Source organism: Drosophila biarmipes, chromosome 3L (genome assembly GCF_025231255.1).
Source record: "Drosophila biarmipes strain raj3 chromosome 3L, RU_DBia_V1.1, whole genome shotgun sequence".
NCBI classification, from domain to species: domain Eukaryota; kingdom Metazoa; phylum Arthropoda; class Insecta; order Diptera; family Drosophilidae; genus Drosophila; species Drosophila biarmipes.
In genome coordinates this window covers 27,569,123-27,593,847 of record NC_066613.1, presented here as the reverse complement: position 1 = coordinate 27,593,847, position 24,725 = coordinate 27,569,123, and the positions used below count along the sequence as shown (strand labels likewise).

General features: G+C 42.2%; 1 pseudogene; it reads left to right on the top strand.

Moving 5' to 3' along the window:
- Positions 1-20,359: 20,359 nt before the first annotated feature.
- On the top strand, positions 20,360-20,893 carry LOC108027759 (uncharacterized; annotated as a pseudogene).
- The last annotated feature ends 3,832 nt before the right edge of the window (positions 20,894-24,725 follow it).

Here is a 24,725-nt window from a genome sequence, read left to right as displayed (position 1 = left end):
GTGGCCGGGCCACGCATGGCTCGGTTCTGTGTTCTTGTGTAAGCACTGCTATCAGAATGGGCGCGAACGTTCCGGGGCCCAGACATGTCATCATTTGAATTTCTAATCTGTTTTTTATCTCCTCACTTGTACGTATATTTGTATATGCTTTTCGTCAGCGCCGCTTGTCGTCTGGCCAAACGGGCTCGCAGTCGGATCTGGTTTGGGCTTTGCTCTTTTTCGGCCTACAGGTGTTTTGCACTAATCGCCACTACTTCTTCGATAGTCGCTCTAATTAATTTATGGCCTCTCCAACCGATCCGGCTGCTTGGGTCGAGATTTCGCGGTGGCGAGTGCAAAATGCGTGAGGGTAACCGGAAGTAGTGTGATTTTGGGGCTAGTGGATGAAAGGGGGACTTTTTGAGGCAATTATGGGCACAAAATAACTGATATCGAAGTTTAAATTTAATGAATCTCTGAAAGATTAAGGCAATGACGTTAACGTTATATCAGTTCAAAGGCGTCATCATATTTTTGACGAATCTATTCCAGTTGGTGTGGGTGGTTACTGAGCTTATAGATTAGAATAAAATTCTTCATATTGATAGAGTTCTTAACTAATTAGCAGATGGCCAGCTTACCAGCCTGGCCAACTACAAAATCGTAGTACTTACAGGTGATGAGTGGTTTTCCCAAGTACTGTGCCTCATCACTTATCCAGATAGTCCATTATGTTTTTCCCCCTTGAAGATTTAGAAATTATCGGGGATTTCAGAGTCGCCAGGTGTTAAGAGATAGCAATTTATTGCAAGGTGATTATCAATCATGATTATCAATCATTTTCAGCTACAATTTGAGGCGAACCCAAGGTGATCTTCGCTCATCAAGAAGCTCCTTGCAACAGGTGCTTGTGTGGCAGGTGCCTGGGGGCGTGGCACTCATCTAATTGTCGCAACACGAGAATTTATGAACTCGCCCCGCAATTTGTCCGCCAATTCGGGGCGACAAATGTGCAAACAAACGTAATAATAACATCAGTCCGTCGCAAGGCACTTCACAAAGGGATCGCAGGGATAGGGGTTCCGAGACTCCAGAACACTCACTCAAACACTCGAAAGAACACACACCCCTTGGCCAGCTGGCGCGGACAGGAACCAACCGCATTGGAATCGACACACTACGCTCACAGGGGTGGAATCCTGCAATCCGAAGTCAAGAGGTTTTGAATAAATTTAACACGCGCTATATGAGGCAGATGACAGACCAGACCTATAAACGGGGTGGATGGCGATAAGGCGAGTCGGGGGACCCAACAAATGTTGTGTTTTCAGCGCGGGCTTTGTTTTCCAATTGGATCTCTGTTTGCACTGCCTTAATTTGCGCCGTTCATAGGCCATTTGTTCCATTTTATGTCATCATCAAAGGGGCAGGGCGGGCCGAAAATGCTGTCAGCTGCGAGGAGGCAAAACTGGCTACATTTAGAGAGTTATCTCCGGCACGAACAATGGCAGCACACACATGCGGCATTCATAGGCGCTTAGAAACCTTATTGCCATGGCCAAAACAACAGGTGTGCGCGGGCTCAAAACTCATTTGAATGGGTGCGCTGCGAGAGGCTGAAAGCGAGCTGGCCAGAAACCAGAAACCAAGCTAAAAGCTGAATAGAGGCAAAGAGTCAGCCATAACGCATACGTCATGTGGGCTCTCCGCTTTAATGGCCAAGACGTGCTCGACGCATTAACATTTGGCAAAGAGCCTCTAAACTCTGTTTTAGATTTATTCAGATTTTATTGTGTATGCGCTGAAACGAAAATGAAAATGTCCAACAAATATTCGACAATGTTACAGCGCTGCGGCAGTGCCATTAGCGATCGCATTGAATTGCTTGTAAACATTTCTGTTGTTGCAGTCAGCGGCGAAGGCTGTCACTCAGTCAGTCAGTCAGTCAGTCATTCACTCATTCCTTCAGTAAGCCAGTCGAAGAGTCAGAGCGGGATTTACACCGATCCATAAATCTCCAACTTTTGGAACTCAAATCGAAAGGCATGTAGGTTGGCTTAGAAAGGGGCTCAAAGTACCCACTTAAACGACATGGAAATGCCTTTGAATACTTTTACCAAGGAACTAAGAACCTAGATTAACAATATATTTCAACCATTTGTTGCTTACCATCCTCAGAAATGATTATTTAATAACAAGGCAGCTTGTCCAACTAAATAATTGGCTTTTATAGGCATTTTCTGGCTCAGGGATTACCAACTACAATGTACCCAGAACCATTGGGCAAAATAAACAAGTGACTTATTATTTACGACGGCACTCGAGCACTTTCACCCAGATTTTTATCAACCCGCTGGCTACTCAGCGCAACTGAGATTAAAGTACAATTGAGTAATTATCATCGGGAGTGACCGTAAAAAATTACTTGTATTTCTTAAGCGAATTCCAGGAAAGATAAATTGTCGGCGGATCTCCTGTATCTTGCCAGCTTGAATATATAAACGAACTGCCATTTTGTAACTGCCCCGCCTTTTGTATCCCACTCCCCCTCACATGGCAATTGATGCGCAAACCACAGAGCTCCACGAGGTGGGTTAAGTAATTACCTGGTCCACAACTCGGTTAGTGCACTGGAAAAATTCCCTAAATACATGAGAGATAGGGTGGTGTGAAGGGGGATTCACTCTTTCGCTATCGTAAGATAAAACTAAAATATTTTTTATATCGAGGTGTATATTTTTTATTATTTATGGTTGGGGATCCCAGTTTGTAGCATGTCTCATCTGTAACTATTCATCCTAGTTTTTGATCGTCCCGGATCGCTATGGATTTTCTCTCCGTGTGCCACTTCACCTTTTCTCTCCCAGATGCGACTCTATCTCTATGTGGCCGTTGGCCGCTCGATAGCGCGCAAATCAGGTGCATAACACCTGAGCAAATTAAACACACAAACAAAAAGAGTGCCTAGCGAGCGTTCGTCATTGGCAATACACAATACAACAGTTCGAAGCGCACATCGCACAAATCGCAAATCGCACCACTGAACAGGTGGTTCCGCAGGTGGTCACGCCCCGTTCCAGTAGCGCCCCTGTTGCACTCGGCATTTGGCGTTATACGTATTATAGGTAGGGTTTTATAGTATTTTTGGCCGGACGAGGGCTTTATCAGCTATCAGCGACGCTTCCGCCGCCTCGGTCGGCGTCGCCGTCGCCCGGGTACACTCGCATCACTCCGATAAAGCGCCGTCCCCAAGTCCCATTTGCTTTGCACTTGAATTTCAGCAGTGTATTTATAGTATTCGTAGTCATGGCAATGAGTGCGCCCCTATGTGCTCCACAAGTCCCCCAAAACACTCACACAAGTCGGCGGATAATTTAATGATGCGATGGCGTGTAATTGCACCCGGTATCCGGGCGAAACTGGGGTCGCATGGAAATGGGGAGTCCGCAAAAGTATATACTGATATCTGAATATTTGTATTAAAAAAACAATACTTAGTACTAAGTTATGGGTATTGTTATTAGCAGTACGTCTATGCACTTCATTCTATAAAAAAAGGTTTATCTTTTAAGTTAGAGATGAAAAAAAGGGGAAGTGAATCAACGCCGACAGATCAAGACCCACCATTTAATTCAAGGATGGAATATATTTGTCCAAAAGCATTTTATTGATACAAATGTTAATGCTTGTGTTGCACAAAACAGGAAGTAGGCCAATCATGCAAATTAAGAAACTCTTTAGCTTAAATGGAATTGATACTAAGCAAGAAAAAGACATGTTGCTTTACTATAAATAGTACTTGCATGATTTCGAATAGAAATATGAAGGTATTGATTCATTAATTCGAATACAATGAAACAAATCGAGCTTCTTTTAATTTCTTATCTATGTACATGATTATTTGACCCGGTGCGTCTAGTCTATTGTTATCACTAAATGAGTGTTGCGGGTATTATAAGACTTCAAACTCTGTATTTAAAAACATGATTTTTATGATAATCTCTTAGTAATAACAAATATTACCATCTTAACACATAGTAAAAGTATTTGTTGATTAATCCTGAAGTATACATATAGTTAAATCCATTCAAGAAATTCCTTTTTGGTGTGGCAAGCTCAGCCACTCATTTAATTGCCCAACAATCTACGCATTCGCGACACGCTCACACTGAGAAAAAAACGCGCTGAGTGGTATCTAAATCAAATTGGCGTTGCTGTCAATAAAGTGCAGATATTATGCAGCTGCCGTCGAAACATGAAAAACAATTTAGAAACGCCACAAATCAGCGGCTCAATGACCGCAACTGCAAACTGCACACTGCGAGTGCTGAAAAAAAGATACACATGCAGATGCAGATACTCGCTCCTAAAGGTAAGGAGGCAGAGATTCGTTTTCGGATTCAGATTCAGGGGCTGCAATCAATAAAAGCGAAATGCCTTCAAACAGGTGCAGAGACGGAAAATGACAGGCCGGCGGTCCGTATTTTATTTCTTTTTTCGTACTATCTTAGAGGGTATTACAAATATCTGAGGAACACATGTTTAAACTAAGATACCCTCCTACCTTTTTGATATTAGAAATAGTTTATCAGTAGGATGAGTTCGTTTTGCACAGTTGAATGCAATATATTTAAATTAAATAGTATAGTAGTATCTGACTTTTATCTGAAGCTACTACAATATATGGGCATACCCTTCTGATTTGGTAAGATACAAATTATATAAAACATTATAGTCTTGTTAAAATAGATCGAGTGTATCTTGGGCTATGATCTTAGAAAATGATCAATCCTTTCTAGGTTTTTAATATACTCAATCAAGGGCATTGAAGCTTCGGCCTGACGTCCCCAACCTTTTGGTGAAGGGAAACGCCTGATGACACACTGAAAGTCGCACAAGATCGCCCGCAGCAGTGGGTGGCAACTCTGACAACCCTGCCGCTGATGTGTTGCAGCTGTGCGCCACATGTTGCTGCCGTGCGAGGTGTTGTTGCTGGTGGGGCGGTACTGGGCGCCCATTAGCGGCCGCCGCTGCTAATGGCAGCAGAAAAACGGCAGCTTCGTGAAATGAGCACAGCAGGTGCAGGTGCACAGGCACCACCTCGCCAGATCCGTAAGATACAAAACCGATCCATAGCGGTCCGATTCGAGACACCGAACCGAAAGTTGACAAATTTACAGCGAGCGAGTGCGGCTGGCTCAAAATGAAGAAAAAATGGCCGGCGGCAATTCATTTGCCTGCCACCGGTGACGATGACTAACCGGACGAAATGATGGACACTAAATGGCCGGCAGATTTATGGCGAGCACTCCCAGCAATGTCACAGTGGGCACAGCCTAAGCGAGCCGGGGAAATGAGGTGAGTATCCCAGATTTCAGAAGAGCCTGCTGTTACCAGTTAAACCGAAAGTCCTTTTTACTTTGAAACAGGACATTTTATTTTTTATTGCATGCCTTTCAGCACCTTCATTACAGACTTATATATTTATATCATTTAGATCGATTATTTATTTAAAGAAAATAATATTTAATAAACGATATTAAGTTTCATTTCAAACACAAGTCCTCACCCCACACAAAAGAATCATTTTCAACTGCAAGGTATTTGGAGCACCTCACTTATGTCGCCGACTGTTCTTCAAACCTCGACCCGAGTTTTACCGTTCGGCCTGTCAAGTGGCAGCGACTTCAGCTGGCTTTCGCGTTAGCCACGGACGACTGTGGATCCCATTTGGCCAACTACGCTCAACTAGTTTCGTTCGGCCGCCTTCTCAATGTTACTCATACGCACCTGCGGCCCTCGTCCGTCCGACATTCCCGCCGTCGCGTTCATTCGCAATATTTTCACGCTTTTTCGACTTGTCACAACAATTGACACTTAAAGTTTTTAAATAACCAAGAGATGCTGATGCACACCAATTTGAAGAGTAAAAAAATAAAAGACACATCGACAGCAGCTGCGCGCGGCCACGAAATTCACAAAATGCCCCAAGAATTTCCAAGAGAACAAAGTAAAATGCTCATAATAAAATATAACAATGTGTGCACAAATATTCCGTGCGATAATTTATGGCAAACATAAGCGAATAAACAAGAAAGCAATACCCCCATGAATTTCTGTATTTAAATTCTGGGCCATAGGCTTTTCATCTGGGGAAAATAGAAGGGGACCCACGCATTGCCCTCGAAACGCCGCTTCATGGATGAGTTGAGACCCCTAGAGTGACCCCAAACCTCAGACTCCGCGAACCAGGTGAAAGTAGCCCCCATTGTCCCTCCTTCTCTCACCTGTCCCAGGCCCACTCCCGATACCAATCCCACCTGGCTGCTTTTTCGCCCATTTATGGGGCGTTAGTCTGGCAATTAGTTAGTGTCATTTAGACAAATTGCCCAAAACAAAACAGCCACAATGCAGACAAAAACAAAAGCGCTGAGAGCAACTCCTCGGCGCGGAGGAACAACGCCCCGCAATTAGACAGCCACGACGTCAAAAAGAAAGGCCATTAGATGGCGGCTCCGGGGATCGGGAAGGGAGTGGGGATGGGGATGGGGATGGGTTGGAGCTGCACCTTATCGAAGCCAATCTGCATGCAGCACGGCATCTGCATCGCCATCCCGACCGCATCATTCGGTGGGAGCACGGCAAGTAAAACTAGGGATTTCAACATTAACTTTGCGCTACTAGAAGATGATGATAATAGGCGAGACTATATTTTTATAGTCAACAATGTGTTGGGTTTTATAAGGCACAACAAGCTTAACAGAACTTTACTTAACTGTCAAGCAAGGTCCAACAATGTATGAGTTACTTAATTAAATGATTTGCAATGCAACTTATAAGATGGAATATTGAGACATTTCTTTACAATATCCTCCCTTCGTGCTAATGTATTTCTTGCCGTGCATTTCTGCGTCCATCTGCACATCGGTAACTGTAACATCGACGGCCCACGGCGTCTGCGCAACACCTCGTCGACTCAGAGTCGAACTGGGGCCCATGGTCCTACCCACGGAGTGCTGTGATCCGAGAAAACCGAGTCAGCCAGCCAACTGGTATTTCCCAGCGGCTGACTAACAGCAAGCTCGGCACTCGAGTGCAACAGGTGGCCCATGCCATGCAGACGTACACGTACAAGCCCGCTGCCGCTGACCAGCTCCCAGTCGCAATCCCAGTCGCCGCTTTCCCCACCTCCCCCCGAAAATGCGGCCTGTCGAAAACGTGCACCAAGTTAAACTGGAGCACTTTTCATACCCGTTTTCCAGGTGAAAATGCAGGCAGCTCAGCAGCGGCAGCCACATGCAGCATGCAACAGGCAAGCAACCTGCAACCAGCAACCAGCAACTTGCAACTTGCCACTCGACTGAGCGATGATGTATTTATGCTAAATTGCAAGTTAATTAATGTTGTCGCTTAATACGAACGTTAAAGTGGCAAAATGTTTGCTCTCCTTGTCGCTGGCTGCAAAATGCCCGGAAATTAAGAGGCACTCGAGAGATTTAAAAGGAAAATGGGTTCAGGAAGGTTTCAAATTTGTTTACACGACCCGCAGACATAGCGAAAAAATCAATTTAATAATTATTTTAACTACAATCGTATATCACATAATGAACATCGGTGGATTTTCAGCTGTGAGCTTACAGGTTTCTCGAGTAAACAGCGCATGCAATATGTATTAAACTCTTGATAACTGTTTTGAAACCGACATGAAAACTGAAATACGATTATGTTTCTTTTGATTGAGCAATTACAATTTTTAATTTGCAGGAAAGAGATTAGGCCATCATAAAATGTTGCACAGTGCAAAGCAAACCCATTAAATCTTACACCAACTTTGCTACAATGGGTCCTTAAATACGCTATCATTTTGGACCGTTAAGTGTCAAATAAATCAATCCGCACGTTAATGGTTAGTTAGCCTGGGCAAATATCGTAAAAGCAATGACCAACAGTTGAACAACTTTTAGTTTGTTCGTATGAAAACACTTTTTCTGCATTCCAAAGGCCTCAAGTGACTCCCCCGAATGGCGCCCAATTCATTTAATTAGTTTTTAACTCGAGTTTAATTTTATGCACCCACTTGCAGTGCGAGTTTTGTTTTTATAATTATTATTGCACTTTGATGCAGTGCAGGTGCACTATGGCGAATTTAATGGCATTTGCCGATAATTTCATTTGTTTGCCCGGCCATTGTGGCCCCAGCCTTTCTGGACCCCGCTCAATCACACTAGCGGCAATGCAATGAATGCATTTGTTTATAAACAACATGCAAAATTGTGCAATAAAAACGTAATGAAATTTATGAACCAACGGAGGTAGCCAGCGATCGGCAACGGACCGCCTTAGTGCCAGTGAAAAGTCATAAAAGCCCGACTAAAAATAATTAGAAACCGCCGAAGAGAATTGCACCTGTTTAGATGTTGGCCAGGCGCTGATTGAATATGCCAATGCGAATCGACAAGGTGCAAGAGAGGTGGGGCACTGGGAGACAAGGCACTCTATATGAGCAGAGGAAGATACACCTTAAACACCTTTTAACATTTCGTCTCACAACTTAATTCAATTTTTAAGGTATAAATTTATGAAATTTACTACTAATCCGTTAGATGTATTTATTAAATAGCTGGATGCATCTGGTGGGTGTAGGTACCCCCAAAACGATCTCAAATGCCTTATAACGAACTGTAGAGTAATATCCAGTGCCTTTCCTAGTACAACTCACCTACCAAAACTTATCAAAAAAATATTATTCTGTTAAAAAGAATATAAGTAACAATACTGCTTATCGAATAGTAATTTTTCCGCGTGCACGAAAGATGGCACTGCGTGCTAGATGAATGAAACTTTTATGCATGTGGGGTGCACAATGGATCGGATGGTCCGAAGGGGGTTTGATGGGAGACCACGGGAACGGTCTCTCGGGAGGCCCATGAATTCATTATGCAGCCAGCCAGTCGGCAAGTGGAGGCAAACACCTGCTCCGATCGGATTCGAGGAGGGGTTTCGCAGGGGCCACGGGGCGGATGAAATGTCGGCAGCCTTTCGCAGGTGTATGCAAACCGGCGGTTGCTGCTGCTATTATTGTTTGCCAATGCACTTATATTTCATTTAGTGGGGAAAAGACTGGGAAAGTCTTGCAACGTTACCCCCTCGTCTCGGATCTTGTTACCCCGGGAGTGTTTTGTCAGAAATTATGCTTATTTATTGGCAAGATGTTGGGCCTGTTTCTATCGCTGTTTTGCTGCCGTTTCTGAGTGCTGGAAAATGTAGTACATGTAGTGGAAAGTCAAACAGAATGACTTGGGTAAACAAGGCTAAGACATATGTGTTCTGTAGAACTAATCTTGGGCAGTAAAGATTTGAGATACTTTGTGGAGGGAAAAAGCGGGAAAAGATAGCTATGTGGTTTACTTTTGACACAATGTTGCAGTTAAGCTCTTGGCAATGAAGGTGGGTTCTAAAATATACAAAATAAGTTAAACAATAATTTTTAAAGGGGTTTATTGTAAAAGTGGTACAATTTGCTTGCCAAAATTGCCGAAGATACTCCCTGGAAACTCAGGGAGTTCCCCCGATGATCTTCCCCGGCAATCAGAGGTCAAACGCTCGAGTCGAGCGATTTGTCCGCCAGCTAAGTCCCAAGTTTTAAATCGAAATCCTTAGGAACACATTAAACAACGACGTGATCCCCATCGAAAGTCTGCGGAGCCGTCCAAATGGATAGAGACAGAAAGTCAAACATAATAGTGTCAGCGGGAACAGCCGCAAAACAATTTTGACAGTCAAAATAGACACGCGCCCGCGTCTGCAGTTCTTCGATCGGATCGATCTTCGGCCATACTGTGTGTGTGGACGCACATACGCGATGACAAATGGGAGTTTTTAAGCCAAGCGAGTGGCATACCGACGGGAAATTAAGTTGAAGATGCATGTTCGTCTATTTCGGACTTGAAAGTTTTCCGCGCCACATTTGCGGCCATAAATCATAGGGGTCGGGGAAGGAGATCGGGAAATGCCCGGGAAATCAATTAAGTCTCGATTCGTACGCACCACAATTGAGTTGTCAATCAGATGCTGATTTTTGTCGCCGTTGCCGTCAATCAGCACCAACAATTGCAAGCGGCCATCCATTATTTGTTTTGACTGTTTTTTTCGGATTTTCCTCTCGGTTTTCGATATCTGCCGTTTGCTGCACGTGCGTTGCAGTTGCTGCTGTTGCTGCATTGCATGTTGCCGGCTCATTAGTTTGGCTTTTATTTTTGGAAAAGCCAACGCGACGCATTTGCCGGCCTGTCTGCCTCTGATTTTCCTCCGATTTTCCCCCGCTTTTCCCCTCGGAGTTTCGGAGTCAAAGTTGGACGGTCGTCGCAGCAGTTGTCGATCGTTAGTTGCCAGTTGTTGCCGTTGTCGTCGTCGTCATCGTCGCTGTTTTTGCCTGCCAATGGCAGCGGGTCACAGTGGGTCACTGCCGGATGGTTTCCTAATGAAATTGACATATCAATTACGAGTCTGCTTTTTAGCCTGAATAATTGATTTTAAATCATCAACACAGACTTACGTGGTAACAAAGGGGTGTATTAGCAGATAAGTTGTAATACCTACTTATGTTGTCATTTGATTAGGCTTAATTTTGAATATTATCTTGTATATTAGTAGACAATTTTTATTGGGGAAAATGCCTAATCTTAATGTATCTTTATTTTTTAATCGGCTATAAAAAAATATGGAAATTTATAATGCTTTTTTTACTACTACTACTACTAATTAATGGACAGAATCTGAGTTTGGGTCCATAATAATGCTCAATAAATCGATGTAAATATTTTTAAAAATACAATTTGAGGGCTTTCCACAGAAGCCAACCACTGTGCTGCGTTTGAACCAAAAACTGATTATTAATAGACCTTTGTCTGGCGCTTGCGGCTGCTGCTTCGTGGCTGCTGCTGTTGGCAAATGCCAAACACCGCAATTGTTGCTGTCATTGTTCTGTTACACTTGCAATCGCTTCATTTATTATCGTCGCGACTGGCCCCTCAGACAGTCAGTCACTCAGGCGCCCAGTCATTCCGTCAGTCAGTCAGTCAGTCAGTCATCCAGTCATGCCGTCCGTCCGCCAGTCACTCAGTCGGTTTGTCACTTGTCGCGGTCGTTGGCTCAGCCTCCAATTGCGAGGCGACGCGATGCAGACGCCAGGCGACAAGACACCTAAATTTAATGCGACAACCGCCAACCAGCTGCATTCAATTATTTAGTTGAAAACCATCATCATCGTGCTGCGATCATGATCACATCGCGACCATCGTCCGTCGCGAGTCCTCGTCTCGAAACAGACAATAAAACATCATTAAAAGCCAACGGCGATGTAACACGCCTTGCAAATATTTTAATTGTTTTCTTCATTTCTCCCTGAATGTTCAGTTTCCCTCTTTGAGCCAGCGCCGTCTTCAATTTGCATTTTTATGACTATGACCGAAAAATTGCGAAAACATCTTTCCGTTTTTCTAGCATCGAGGTGGCAGGGATGCCCACATTTTTACACGCATGCATTTCATAATTAGGTGTGAAATGTGTACAGGCATGTGTGCAAAACACCCAAGGACCACACGTGGTTGTGCGAAATAATTTGTTTTTAAGAAATGATTAAGGTTTAAGGTTTAAGGAAAGTAATAAAAACTGTATGGAATGTATACGAGTATTTTTAACATATTTGGATAAAGTACGCGCTGTTTTTGACAGCTAAAAAGTAAAACAATTCATTTCAGTAAGAATAGTCATTTTCTTTCCGATTCTAAACAAGTAAAATTTTACCAGATTTTCAATATTTTACAAGGGGTTGCATCGTATTTTTTTCGAAAATGGGTCAAAAATAAAATTTTTAAGGTGTGAATGCCATTTTATTGGAAATTTAAATACGAGTTCAACAAGGTATAACATTCTACTTTTTGACCATTACTTTTCTTGTTTCGCACAAAATACTGATTTTTTTGAGTGAAAAATTAGCACTTTTGTTTTTTGGCCTAAGATCGACATTTTGCTTTCACCTTTTTTGGTGTAACTTGGTCAAAAATAGCCCGAAATAAAAAAGATGCACTGTTTTGGACAGCTAAAAAGATAGACAACTGAACGCAGTCATTTTCTGTTCGATTCCAAACAATTAAAATTTTAGAAAATTTTCAATTTTTTACAAGGGGTAGCATCGTCTTTTTTTTGCGAAAATGGGTCAAAAATAAAATTTTTAAGGTGTGAATGCCACTTGATTGGAAATTTTATTACGAGTTCAACAAGGTATAACATTCTACTTTTTGACCATTACTTTTCTTGTTTCGCACAAAATACTGATTTTTTTGAGTGAAAAATTAGCACTTTTGTTTTTTGGCCTAAGATCGACATTTTGCTTTCACCTTTTTTGGTGTAACTTGGTCAAAAATAGCCCGAAATAAAAAAGATGCACTGTTTTGGACAGCTAAAAAGATAGACAACTGAACGCAGTCATTTTCTGTTCGATTCCAAACAATTAAAATTTTAGAAAATTTTCAATTTTTTACAAGGGGTAGCATCGTCTTTTTTTTGCGAAAATGGGTCAAAAATAAAATTTTTAAGGTGTGAATGCCACTTGATTGGAAATTTTATTACGAGTTCAACAAGGTATAACATTCTACTTTTTGACCATTACTTTTCTTGTTTCGCACAAAATACTGATTTTTTTGAGTGAAAAATTAGCACTTTTGTTTTTTGGCCTAAGATCGACATTTTGCTTTCACCTTTTTTGGTGTAACTTGGTCAAAAATAGCCCGAAATAAAAAAGATGCACTGTTTTGGACAGCTAAAAAGATACACAACTGAACGCAGTAATTTTCTGTTCGATTCCAAACAATTACAATTTTAGAAAATTTTCAATTTTTTACAAGGGGTAGCATCGTCTTTTTTTGCGAAAATGGGTCAAAAATAAAATTTTTAAGGTGTAAATGCCATTTCATTGGAAATTGAAATACGAGTTCAACAAGGTATAATCGACCATTACTTTTCTTGTTTCGCCCAAAATACTGATTTTATTGGATGAAAAATTAGCACTTTTGTTTTTTGGCCTAAGATCGACATTTTGCTTTCACCTTTTTGGGTGTAACTTGGTCAAAAATGGGCCGAAATTAAAAAGACGCACTGTTTTGGACAGCTAAAAAGATAGACAACTGAACGCAGTCATTTTCTGTTCGATTCCAAACAATTAAAATTTTAGAAAATTTTCAATTTTTTACAAGGGGTAGCATCGTCTTTTTTTGCGAAAATGGGTCAAAAATAAATTTTTAAGGTGTAAATGCCATTTCATTGGAAATTGAAATACGAGTTCAACAAGGTATAATCGACCATTACTTTTCTTGTTTCGCCCAAAATACTGATTTTATTGGATGAAAAATTAGCACTTTTGTTTTTTGGCCTAAGATCGACATTTTGCTTTCACCTTTTTGGGTGTAACTTGGTCAAAAATGGGCCGAAATTAAAAAGACGCACTGTTTTGGACAGCTAAAAAGATAGACAACTGAACGCAGTCATTTTCTGTTCGATTCCAAACAATTAAAATTTTAGAAAATTTTCAATTTTTTACAAGGGGTAGCATCGTCTTTTTTTGCGAAAATGGGTCAAAAATAAAATTTTTAAGGTGTGAATGCCACTTGATTGGAAATTTTATTACGAGTTAAACAAGGTATAACACTCTACTTTTTGACCATTACTTTTCTTGTTTCGCACAAAATACTGATTTTTTTGAGTGAAAAATTAGCACTTTTGTTTTTTGGCCTAAGATCGACATTTTGCTTTCACCTTTTTGGGTGTAACTTGGTCAAAAATGGGCCGAAATTAAAAAGACGCACTGTTTTGGACAGCTAAAAAGTTAGACAATCCAACGCAGTCATTTTCTGTCTGATTCCAAAAAATTAAAATTTTAGCAAATTTTCAATTTTTTACAAGGGGTAGCATCGTCTTTTTTTTGCGAAAATGGGTCAAAAATAAAATTTTTAAGGTGTGAATGCCACTTGATTGGAAATTTTATTACGAGTTCAACAAGGTATAACATTCTACTTTTTGACCATTACTTTTCTTGTTTCGCACAAAATACTGATTTTTTTGGGTGAAAAATGAACACTTTTGTTTTTTAGCCAAAAATCGATACTTTGGTTTCAGCTTTTTTGGTGTAACTTGGTCAAAAATGGCCCGAAATTAAAAAGACGCACTGTTTTGGACAGCTAAATCTGTCCGATTCTAAACAATTAAAATTTTACCAGATTTTCAATTTTTAACAAGGGGTAGCATCGTCTTTTTTTGCAAAATTGGGTCAAAAATAAAATTTTTGAGTTGTTAATGCCAATTTATTGGAAATTTTATTAAGGGTATTGTTTTCCACTTTCGGGCCAGTACTTTTCCTGTTTTGCCCAAAACAAGTTAGAAATTTAAAAACAGTTTTCGAAAACACAATTCTGTGAACTGAAAAAACAATTTTAACCTCTTTAAAGTGGTAAGATCGAAAACAACGTAGCACTAGCAAATGACAAACGAATTTGTATTCCGCTGTCTTTGGTTCATTACAATCACATGTAATAAAATAATTAACAACAGGCTGAGGAGACTGTCTCGTAGATGGTTTTCTGGCTCTGGGCCAGCACATCGACACATAAATTTCTCCTCCACAATTATAGTAGTAGTACTGTCGGGGTTGGGCCATTAATCGCCCCATGCAACGAGGCAGATCTGCTTTATCTCGATGCATGCGATGGGTCAGGTGTTTCTGTGAGTCGCTATATTGAAATAATATTTGATATTCATGCCGGGCCATCGTTAATTACAGACCCATTTAATCATTACATCCAACCACCCTGCACCTGCATGATTAAATTGAATATAAAAAGCGCCGAAACCGAATTTCCATTGCAATCCATCAACTGGGAAAATGGTTGGGGCCTCGGAGGGCGGGGCGTGGGGAAAACTAATCCGTCAGCTGGACTCATTTGCATTAAATTAAAACGAGGAGCGAGTGTGTGGGACCTCGAAATGAAACCTTATGTCCGCCACGAATTTCCAGCCATACGGAGTAATTTGTGAGTGACGAAATTGGTGTGCTGGCGAGGGGATGGGCTGGGATGGGACCTTGGCCGGGAACTAATAGAACATATGGATGCCGTGTCGAATGATGATGACGCCGCTGAAACGAGGACTTGAATGCCGTAGAAGTGCATTTGCGGCATGTGTCGTTTAATTATGCTAAAAGCCAGCAACAACAAAGCCCGGCAACAACAGGGGCAACGAAAACAAGTCAAACAAATGCCATTGATACGGCCGTTGATCCTGAAGAGGGTGCAGCACCAACCCTTGGGCATAGAAATAGAGCAGGAAACCCAGTGACTGTGCCACTCAAGCCCTTTACTTTCGTGGCGCTGTAAAAATCCACAGTTCCAACTCACCCATTTGTAACATAACAAAGTAGTTCGCCCAAATAAATAAATAAATATATATTTAAAAAAAATTGTATTAATTCGTGTTTATAATCCGCATATAGCGCCTAACCAGCACCCCCCATAAGAGCCAATAATGATGCCAGTGATGACAGTATGAGAGAAAGAATGAAGACCCACCGGAGAAGTGTGGCCTCGCGTGTGATCTTTATCAGCCCGTCATGCTCAAGTCTTCATTAGCCACGGCGACGTCTTGAATTAGCGTCCCCGGCACGGCTTTCGGGTAGAGAAGCTCCCAAAACGATGTAGTGATCATCATAAATGTGGTTAAATTGTGGCTAAAATAGTGCCCAGTCTGTACATAAACAGTTGGTTAGATAAATGGGAATATTTTCCGTTCTATAGTCTTACTAACCATTAATTTTACCCCTTTCCTATCCAAAATTCATTATCTTATTGGTAAAATATGTACATAAATGCTTATAAAACCAGTTAACTGTAGAAATGTCCGCCAGCACTTGGCCATACTGTATCCCAATTACTATATTAATAATTTAATTAGTGCCCGCTCCACCCACATCCCACCGACCTCGGACCACTGTGCATTAGCATTAACTAACACCTCATCACTGGCCGGCGCTGACTGACTGACTACCTGTATTATGTGGTCTCGCAACATTTGGCCGCCAGTTTTCAGTTTTTTCAGCTTTTCAGCCAGATGTGCTGGCCAGTCGTTGTGTTCCTTGTCCAAGCGCCGCCGCACGCGAAAATGCACTTCCCGCTGTGTGTGCGAGCGGCTTTTCATGAAAAACCAAGCGAGTCTTGGGCCACTGCCTTCATGTTTTTTCACGCTGTTGTTGCATATTTCACACACACAGCTTGCGGCAACACCTCGTGCCAAGAGGTTTGCCATTTTCCGTTTTCGCCTGGAAAATTAGTGCAAAACGGGCAAAAGGCAGGGGGAGATGGGAATGATGGTTCCCGTTCCCGTGTGTGCATAAATTTGTGTGCATGATCGGCAGCAATAATTTTATTTGTTTACGATTATGTTCGCTGGCCAACAGGCAACAGCCGTGGCCAGTAAGCCACACAGTTCGCCCCTCCAACCAGTCCAGAGCAGCGCGGCCAACTGCCACTCCATTCGCATCACTCATACGCCCTGACGACAGCCGCGCCGGCAGACTCCGTGGCCCCTACTCTCCGGGATACGGTCCGCACATTACCTGTTAAAAATAGTATTTACAAAATAAAGTACTTTTGGCATCAATTGGGTTTTGTATTTCCAGTATTAACGGAAAGAAATCGAAAAATGTCAGTATAAACCTTATGTTTAGATACTTTATATCTATACATCTGTATATACCTACGTATATATATATATCTATACATCTATGTATCTTTATATCTATATATCTATATATCTATATATCTATATATCTATATATCTATATATCTATATATCTATATATCTATATATCTATATATCTATATATCTATATATCTATATATCTATATATCTATATATCTATATATCTATATATCTATATATCTATATATCTATATATCTATATATCTATATATCTATATATCTATATATCTATATATCTATATATCTATATATCTATATATCTATATATCTATATATCTATATATCTATATATCTATATATCTATATATCTATATATCTATATATCTATATATCTATATATCTATATATCTATATATCTATATATCTATATATCTATATATCTATATATCTATATATCTATATATCTATATATCTATATATCTATATATCTATATATCTATATATCTATATATCTATATATCTATATATCTATATATCTATATATCTATATATCTATATATCTATATATCTATATATCTATATATCTATATATCTATATATCTATATATCTATATATCTATATATCTATATATCTATATATCTATATATCTATATATCTATACATCTATATATCTATCTTAAAATATTAATTTATGGTTTTTGAGATATATATATTTAATTCCAGTATAAACTGAAAGTATTCAAAAGAATTACAATATCAACTTAATACTCGAATTCTTCAGGATGCGGTTTAAGCTGCTTTCTAGAGACTACTTAATATCTTTATATCAATTGCCTCCTCATCAGGTAATCAAAACATTTGGTATATACGAGTAGGGTCCCTGGTATTTCTTTGACTGTAAAACCCAACCCCAGCCTAGCCCAATCCGAGCCGATCCATGGCGATCCCAGCTGGCTTGTTGTCGCTCTTGTCGGCAGGCGCCTGCGCCTTGCTCGGTCCATTCGATTCACGTGAAAATTGCTATAAATTGTGGCCAGATCGGGCAAGCGAAATATATAGTCAAACAATGCTGGCTGGTTTTGGGGCCGCACACGGTAGGGATTTATTGTTTATTGAAATTGCCACAAAACGGTGCAAAATAATGAGAAAATCGCTGCAGCCGGACATTTTTATGTTTTCATTTTCCAAAGTTGTTGGCTTTTCCGCTCCGCAGCCTGAGTCATGTAACCGTAGACGTCGTTAAATCTGCTCAGAACAAATTTCCCTAAAAGCCAAAAGCCATCTATAGATCTTCTCAGACACGTGCCCATCTTTTGTTGTCATCCACTTCATGGGATGTCGGCTGTTAATTTTAATGCTTTGTGCCTTGTGCTCGAAGAGCAGAAATCACGTCTAATCAAGATTGATAGTCCGTAACGCATTTATGCCTGACTTCCGACGCCAACTAACTCTCGGGGAGAACGAACCCCCAGAGGACTCGGAAAGCCACCCCAAAAAGCGAAGCGATTGCAGCATTTGCGCTTTTTGCTGGTCAAATGTTTGTGCCGCAAGTTGCAGCCGCAAAAGGGGCGGTCTGATGACATCGGAAGACCGAACCGAACCACAGCAGTACCAATCTATACCCGGGCAATCCCAGTCCCAATCCCCATATGTGCCATTAGCGACGGCTGCCTTGATTAAGTTATAAAGTCTCATCCCCCATGGCCAGGACCTCCGATTGCACTTAGCCGCAGTGAACCGCACTTCGGGGAGTTTTTCGGGGCTTTGACTCTGATTGTGCCACAAAACACTCTTTTATTTTATGTACTGTATGTCATGTTAAAAGGTTCTTTTGTGCTTGCTATATCTACCTTTGTTTTTAAAGAAAAATATGAAAAAGAAGTGCATATTTATTCTGAACTCTTAAGAGTTCAAACCTTCAGGGCCCCCAAAAGTACTCCCAGCTTACATCACCTTCTCATAATGGGCTGCTAATACCCCCAATTCCCATTTAGTTTATAGAGCCATCTGCTTGCTGGTCTTTCAGGGCGAAAGCGGTGAAAAATCACTCATTTGCATAGTGCAATTAGTGGGAACACTCGGATGCAGCTGCCGCTGCCCATCGAACAACTGTCGCGCCCACTTAAGTGAAGGGACTCTGGCTCTGATCGGAGGAACAGAACAGAGAAACAGCACCGCAATCCGCACAGACTTCCCATTGAAATGGCAAATATTTGCAGAGACAAATGCCTGCTGAAATGCGGAAATTACAAAACAAATGTGCGAAAAAGTGTTCCTCGGCCGCGCTGTTTTTTCAGAACATTTGCCAGTATATTTGCCAATTCGCACGCAAGTCTGTGCACATTTCGGTCCCATTGTTTCGGGGGTTGCGCCTCGAGAACGGCAAATGCGTGAAAGGTGCCATCGATTTCGAGGCTTTTGGGCTAGAAAATCCCCGATCAACCCCTGAGAACCCGGGAACGGATCGAAGCCCATCGCCCAATGACACGAAATCCTAGCAATTAACTTAATTAAATTGGAATAACAAGTGCTCAGCAGTCGCAATCGGTGGTCCTAATCCTCTTGGCTCGGATTGTTTGTCTTTGTGCTCGAACAAATGTCGAATTTTTTGACGAAGGGCTCGGCACACAACACAACTGGTTGCCCCGCATGTTTACCCAAGTTTGTTTGCTCCAGTTGCCAAATGTTAATAAGTAATTTTAATTTGTCCCCCTACTAAAACGAAACTGCCCGAGTCCGGTTTGCCTTGCTTGATTTGTTTTGGGAGCGAAATTAGTCGAGGGAATAGTACATGAAATTAGTGGACAAACACGAGAGGGGTGGCTTACGAGCTGATATCTGTTCCGAAATTAGCAAGATAAACAGGGAACAAATGGTAGCTTCATTAGGGTTATTCTGGGACTCTTCAATAAAGTGAAGTTAGGATGTGTTCTAGGTTAGCTTAAAGATTTAAAAAATTGTACCTTGTTACACTTGCTCTTGAGTTGAATCATTACAGTCAGTAAATTGTTTTAAATAGCCATCCACTTTTTTCCTTTTGTTGACTTCCCTATGGTAAATTCTTTGACATGGGACTCATTCGAATTCCGTGCAACTCATTCCCCAGTTTTCGCAGCTGCAAAAGTCAAAATGCGTGGCGTGTTCCAGCTCCGATTTCAGAGCCCTGCAAATAGCTTTAAGGCATCCGAATCCGCCACAGATACGATACGGATTCAAGCTCCCCAACCACTTCTTTCCAGCCAGCTGAAGCGAGAACAAACCAACTTTAATGGCAGTCAACCAACATTAGAGCCAACAAACCGAAGCCAAGTGGCTAAGTGCAGTCAACAAAACTTGGCTCAAAAAACTTGGCTTTAACAGTAAATATAAAAATGTATATTTACCTAAAGAAGTAATTTTTTTAAAGGTCACAAAATAAACGAATTTAAAATACTAATAAAAACGTTTTCCAGCCTGTTTCCGGAACTCTTTAAAAGTATTTTTCATAAAAGCTGAACTAATTTTTCTCAGTGTTCCTGCGGAGGAAAACTTTATTTCTGGCTAAAAGCTTTCGAAGCTGAATTTTCCACGCCCCTCCCCCATCAGTTTTCCCCCCGGCGCCCCAGCGCTGCGGAAACGAAAGAATTCTAATAAATGTCAGACGAGGACGCTCCCCAAAAGCAAATTCCTTTTGATGAACTCGAAATTGTGCACGTGCAAAGCCAGGACAGAGGCGGCGGCAGGGGCACAGGGGTCGAGATGGATGAGTGAGTCCCGGGCGAGGACTCAGAGTCCGGCCCGAACTACCCCCAAACACAAATGTTGGGGTGTGTCGGAGTTAACGAGTTCAAATGTATTCATGAGCCGGCTCTACCAGCCAGCTGGCTTATGGCTTTGTGTGGGAGGTGTCGCGTGGGGGAGCGCCAGCCCCTGCCAGAGCCCCCACCCCTCGAGGACAGGGCTTCCTGCCAGCTGCGAGGGTTGCCTTTTCCCACCCGGCCCTGACTTACTGCCTCGCGGTCGTGTGGGAGGATGTGTCTCGGCCGGAGGCCCGAGCCCACCTCCCTGACGAATTCCACTCGATGTTTTGCAATTTGCAGGTGTTTTCATTTCCCATTTCGACCAGCTGTAGACATTTTCCATCGAGCCAGGGGTTACGTTAAAATCTTGATTGAAATCTTGATATGAAATAATTAACATATCTATGAATTAGTAAATAATAAGTATAAAATATTTAAATAAACGAATTGAACAATTGAGAGACCGTGTATATTTAGGCACATAAGGTACTCAAAATATGAGGTATATAACTTATTTTGACGTTCTTAAAATAAATCTCCATTCGTTCAGATTAAAGCATTTAAACTTATTTCCAGCTAGCATTATTTTTCGAGTGCATTTTGTTCCGAAATGATGTTTGTGTGAAAAGCGCGGGAGCCGCGATGGAGAAAATGGAAAAGAAACAAACACTTCCCCGCGAATGGGGTGATAACAGGCCCTCGCTGGACAGCCCTGATCTCTGATGCTGTCCAGAAGTGGTAAAACGATCAGCCGCTCCGCAGACCGCTTGATCGAACTATATAAAATAAAATATTTCCACATAGATTCCCAAATAAAGCGAGTGCGGCCAATATCAGTGGCGGCTCGTTAAGCATCCCCAAGGGGGAGTGGGGATGGGTGTGTGGGGCAGAGAGTACGTGGCATTGATAGCACCTCGAGGGTCTGGGGCCATCAATTCTCGTGTCTAATTTAGTGGCAGTTGGTGCCGCAACAAATCGCCTTCATTAGGCCCACAAATCGCTCGCTTATTGGCACGCCACTCGGGTAAAAATTTATGCGAATTTATTACGGCCTAAAAAGTGAGTGCAAATTGTGCAAATGCGCCCATTCAGTACAGTAGTTAACAGCTACGGCCACCCCGCTGCGCCGACCATCCATGACAATGATCGTTACGGGGGACCTCGGACCTCGCCGCCCTCCCCGATCTTCCCCAGCCGTCGAGCTGGGAGTGTGGCGCACGAGGATCCCGGCCGCGGCCAAAGTGGGCTCAAATGAAGCGATTTCTCGGCCAACCAACGATCTCTTATGAATTGATGGCGGGCTAAGTGAACTGCTGCTGCTGAAGGATTCTGTTACCGCTTCATGGGGCTATTAGGTGGCCTAATCAGGAAACGAGCGGGTTTTATACGGCTTTATCATGTTACTAATTTGATACTTATTCGTTCTATCTCTTTGTTTGGCAATGAATATATGTTCCACCTCCTGAGAAGGTATAACAGGTGTGTTATATATATCTTCTATCCAGTGATCAAAACAGGGGAACCCTCAACCTCAACCCTTCAGTTTCCCCCACCTTTTCCTCGCTTCTGCACTCTATCCCCAGACAGCTCCGACTTTCTACCATTTCACATCCATGTGGCCTGCCAATCAGGGGTGCCGCGCAGCATTATATATGCTCCCCGATTTTCGGGGTATTTCGCTTTATTTATCTGGCACATAAATAAATATTTTCCGTACTCGCTGGTCAGCTGTTTCCCATCAACGGCGCTTGCCACATGGGCTTCTAGTCCATCGACTGCCATGGGAATGGGAATGGGAATGGTAATGCGAATGGGTTGTCGGAGGTCTTCAGATTCGGATTCTATCACCTCCGCGGGTCTCTCGCGGTGGAAGTGGCATAAAGAAGCGCTAATGTTGCATTAAATTCAGCTGAAATCAACTGTTAAGTGGCTTTCAGTGAGCTATTTAATTCTCGAGCACCCAAAAAGACCAAAAGGCGATATAAATGCGGAATTTCATAAATAAATATGCGTCTGCGATCCGAACTTGAATGGCCTTTTCCCTCGAAAATCGCAGTGGTTCTTTGTTTTTTAGGGGCAAGTAAATAACACAGAGGATGTTATGCTTCGGGCAATTATGATTGTTTTGGCAGGCCGAGTTTTGAGCAATCTGTGAAATTCTACAAAATTCTGGCAGCTGTTGAGGAAGTAAATTAAAATTTGATTTGATTGAGCTGTGAGTTGCGAATGGCAGAACTTACACATCCTGTTGGTGCACATTTTAGCATTGTGATAAAATGTGTGATTAACTTCGCGATTGTACATAAATATTCGCTGTGAACCTAACGAATTTTGAGTGAGTTTTCATTTTTATGGCCGCTGACTCATAACTAATACTTCTGTAAGCCCTGTTAAATGCTTTTGGTTATTTCTAAATCGTAAGGCTCAGAACACCATTTAACCTTCTACTGACTTGGCAGTCCCACCACCCCTCTTGATCCCAGATTGTGTGCGAATGTATCTTGTTCTCAGGCATTTTCCCATCTTCACAGCCAACTTTCAACCTTTCCAAACCGACCTAAAGCCCCGAAACAGAGGTCGAAACCCCTGGGCTGCCTTCTCCGCATGCAAATCTCGAGTGAGCGGATCGCAAAGGAGGTCGTCAACTGTGGCTCCTCGCAGCCGCAGAACCCACAGAAGACGGCACAGAAGACTGCCTCGACCTCAAAGGCTTGTCAGCATTTCGTCAAAAGACACATGTTGCCGTCGGGTTGGGGCCCAGAGCTTCAGAGCCAGAAGACAAAGGCGGGGACAGCCGATTCTAACGAGAATAATATAGTTCTCCATTCCCTTTATTTATATTTATGGCGGTCGACGAAAGGCTTCTTAGAAAAGGCATAAACCTGCGCCAAGACAGCTCCACATGCTACGTAGACTGTGGCCAAATGTGCACGAACGATTGACTGTCGTGAAGCTTCGTTTAAATGCGTTTTTAATTAATTATGCGACGCGCGTGCCACATGCAACGTGCTGCACGGCGGAGAGGGGAGGTACATGCAGCAGGCAGACTTCAGTGACAACACACGATCGACATAAAAATGCAGACGTCGGGCGGGGAAGTCGTAAAAATGCGGCAAGAAATTTTCAAATTTGTAAAACGCTGAAAATTCCCAAAACGCAGGAGGATCTGTTGGATGCACAGCAAGAAAATAGGGAGTAATATCTTCCAAAAAAATATACCTTGAAAGCAACGTTTGCTTCAAAGATAATATAGAAATCATAAGTATCTGCTAAGAACAGTATAAATACATTATAAAGATAGATTTTTAAGATATAGGTATAATATAGAAATCATAAGTATCTGTTAAGAACAGTATACATACATTATAAAGATAGAGTTTTAAGATATATAATAAAAATTTTTAAATAAATGGGTTTTTGGCTTATTGATAACGTTGTCAGATAGGTAGAACTTCTGCTTCCGTCCCACTATTAGTTCTGTATTCAAGAACCCAACGGCTGTTTCTCTCAGTGCTCATTCCCTTAACCCCTCGGTGCCCCTCCTCGGTAGCCTGCCACGCATGTGTTAATCTGCGTGGAGCACAATTAATTTTCTGCAAATGCCTGGCAGGCAGCCTCGCTGAAGCCAACAATGCGCCTCGAGAGGTCTCGGGCTTATATATTTTATTAATTACGCTCAAGTGCTCTGGAAGGGAGCGACCAGGGGCGGAGTGCGGGGGCGTGCTCTGCCGGGGCTAATTACTGAAAAATTGGCAGTTGTCGTTGATTTTATGGTAAATTATTTGTCAGCAAGATGGAAGATGGCCAATGGAGGAGGCCAACTGCCGACGACGACTGCCGACTGGCGACTTGCGACTTGCGACTCTTCAAACGTCTGTCTTCGAGGAGTGGGCTAGGTCGCGGGCCGCCGGGGGCTGGGGCTGGGGGACTGGGGGACGGGGGACCTGCCTAGACAGATTTATGGCTGGCATTTGAAAGTTTATGTATAACTAAATGCGGTTTTGATTTTAGCTGCAGTTTGGCTCAGCCGGAGCAGCTGCTCCGGGAAATAGAAAGAAATCGTGTCGGGGGAGACGGCAACATCGATCAATTGCGGATACAATAAAAAGCAGGATAAGGAATGGAGATGGGTCCCCGGTCAGGAATGGGTGACATTAAGACTTGACCCCCTTTCAACTGACAGCACTTGAAATTGTTTAAATAATTGCTTACCCTAGTGT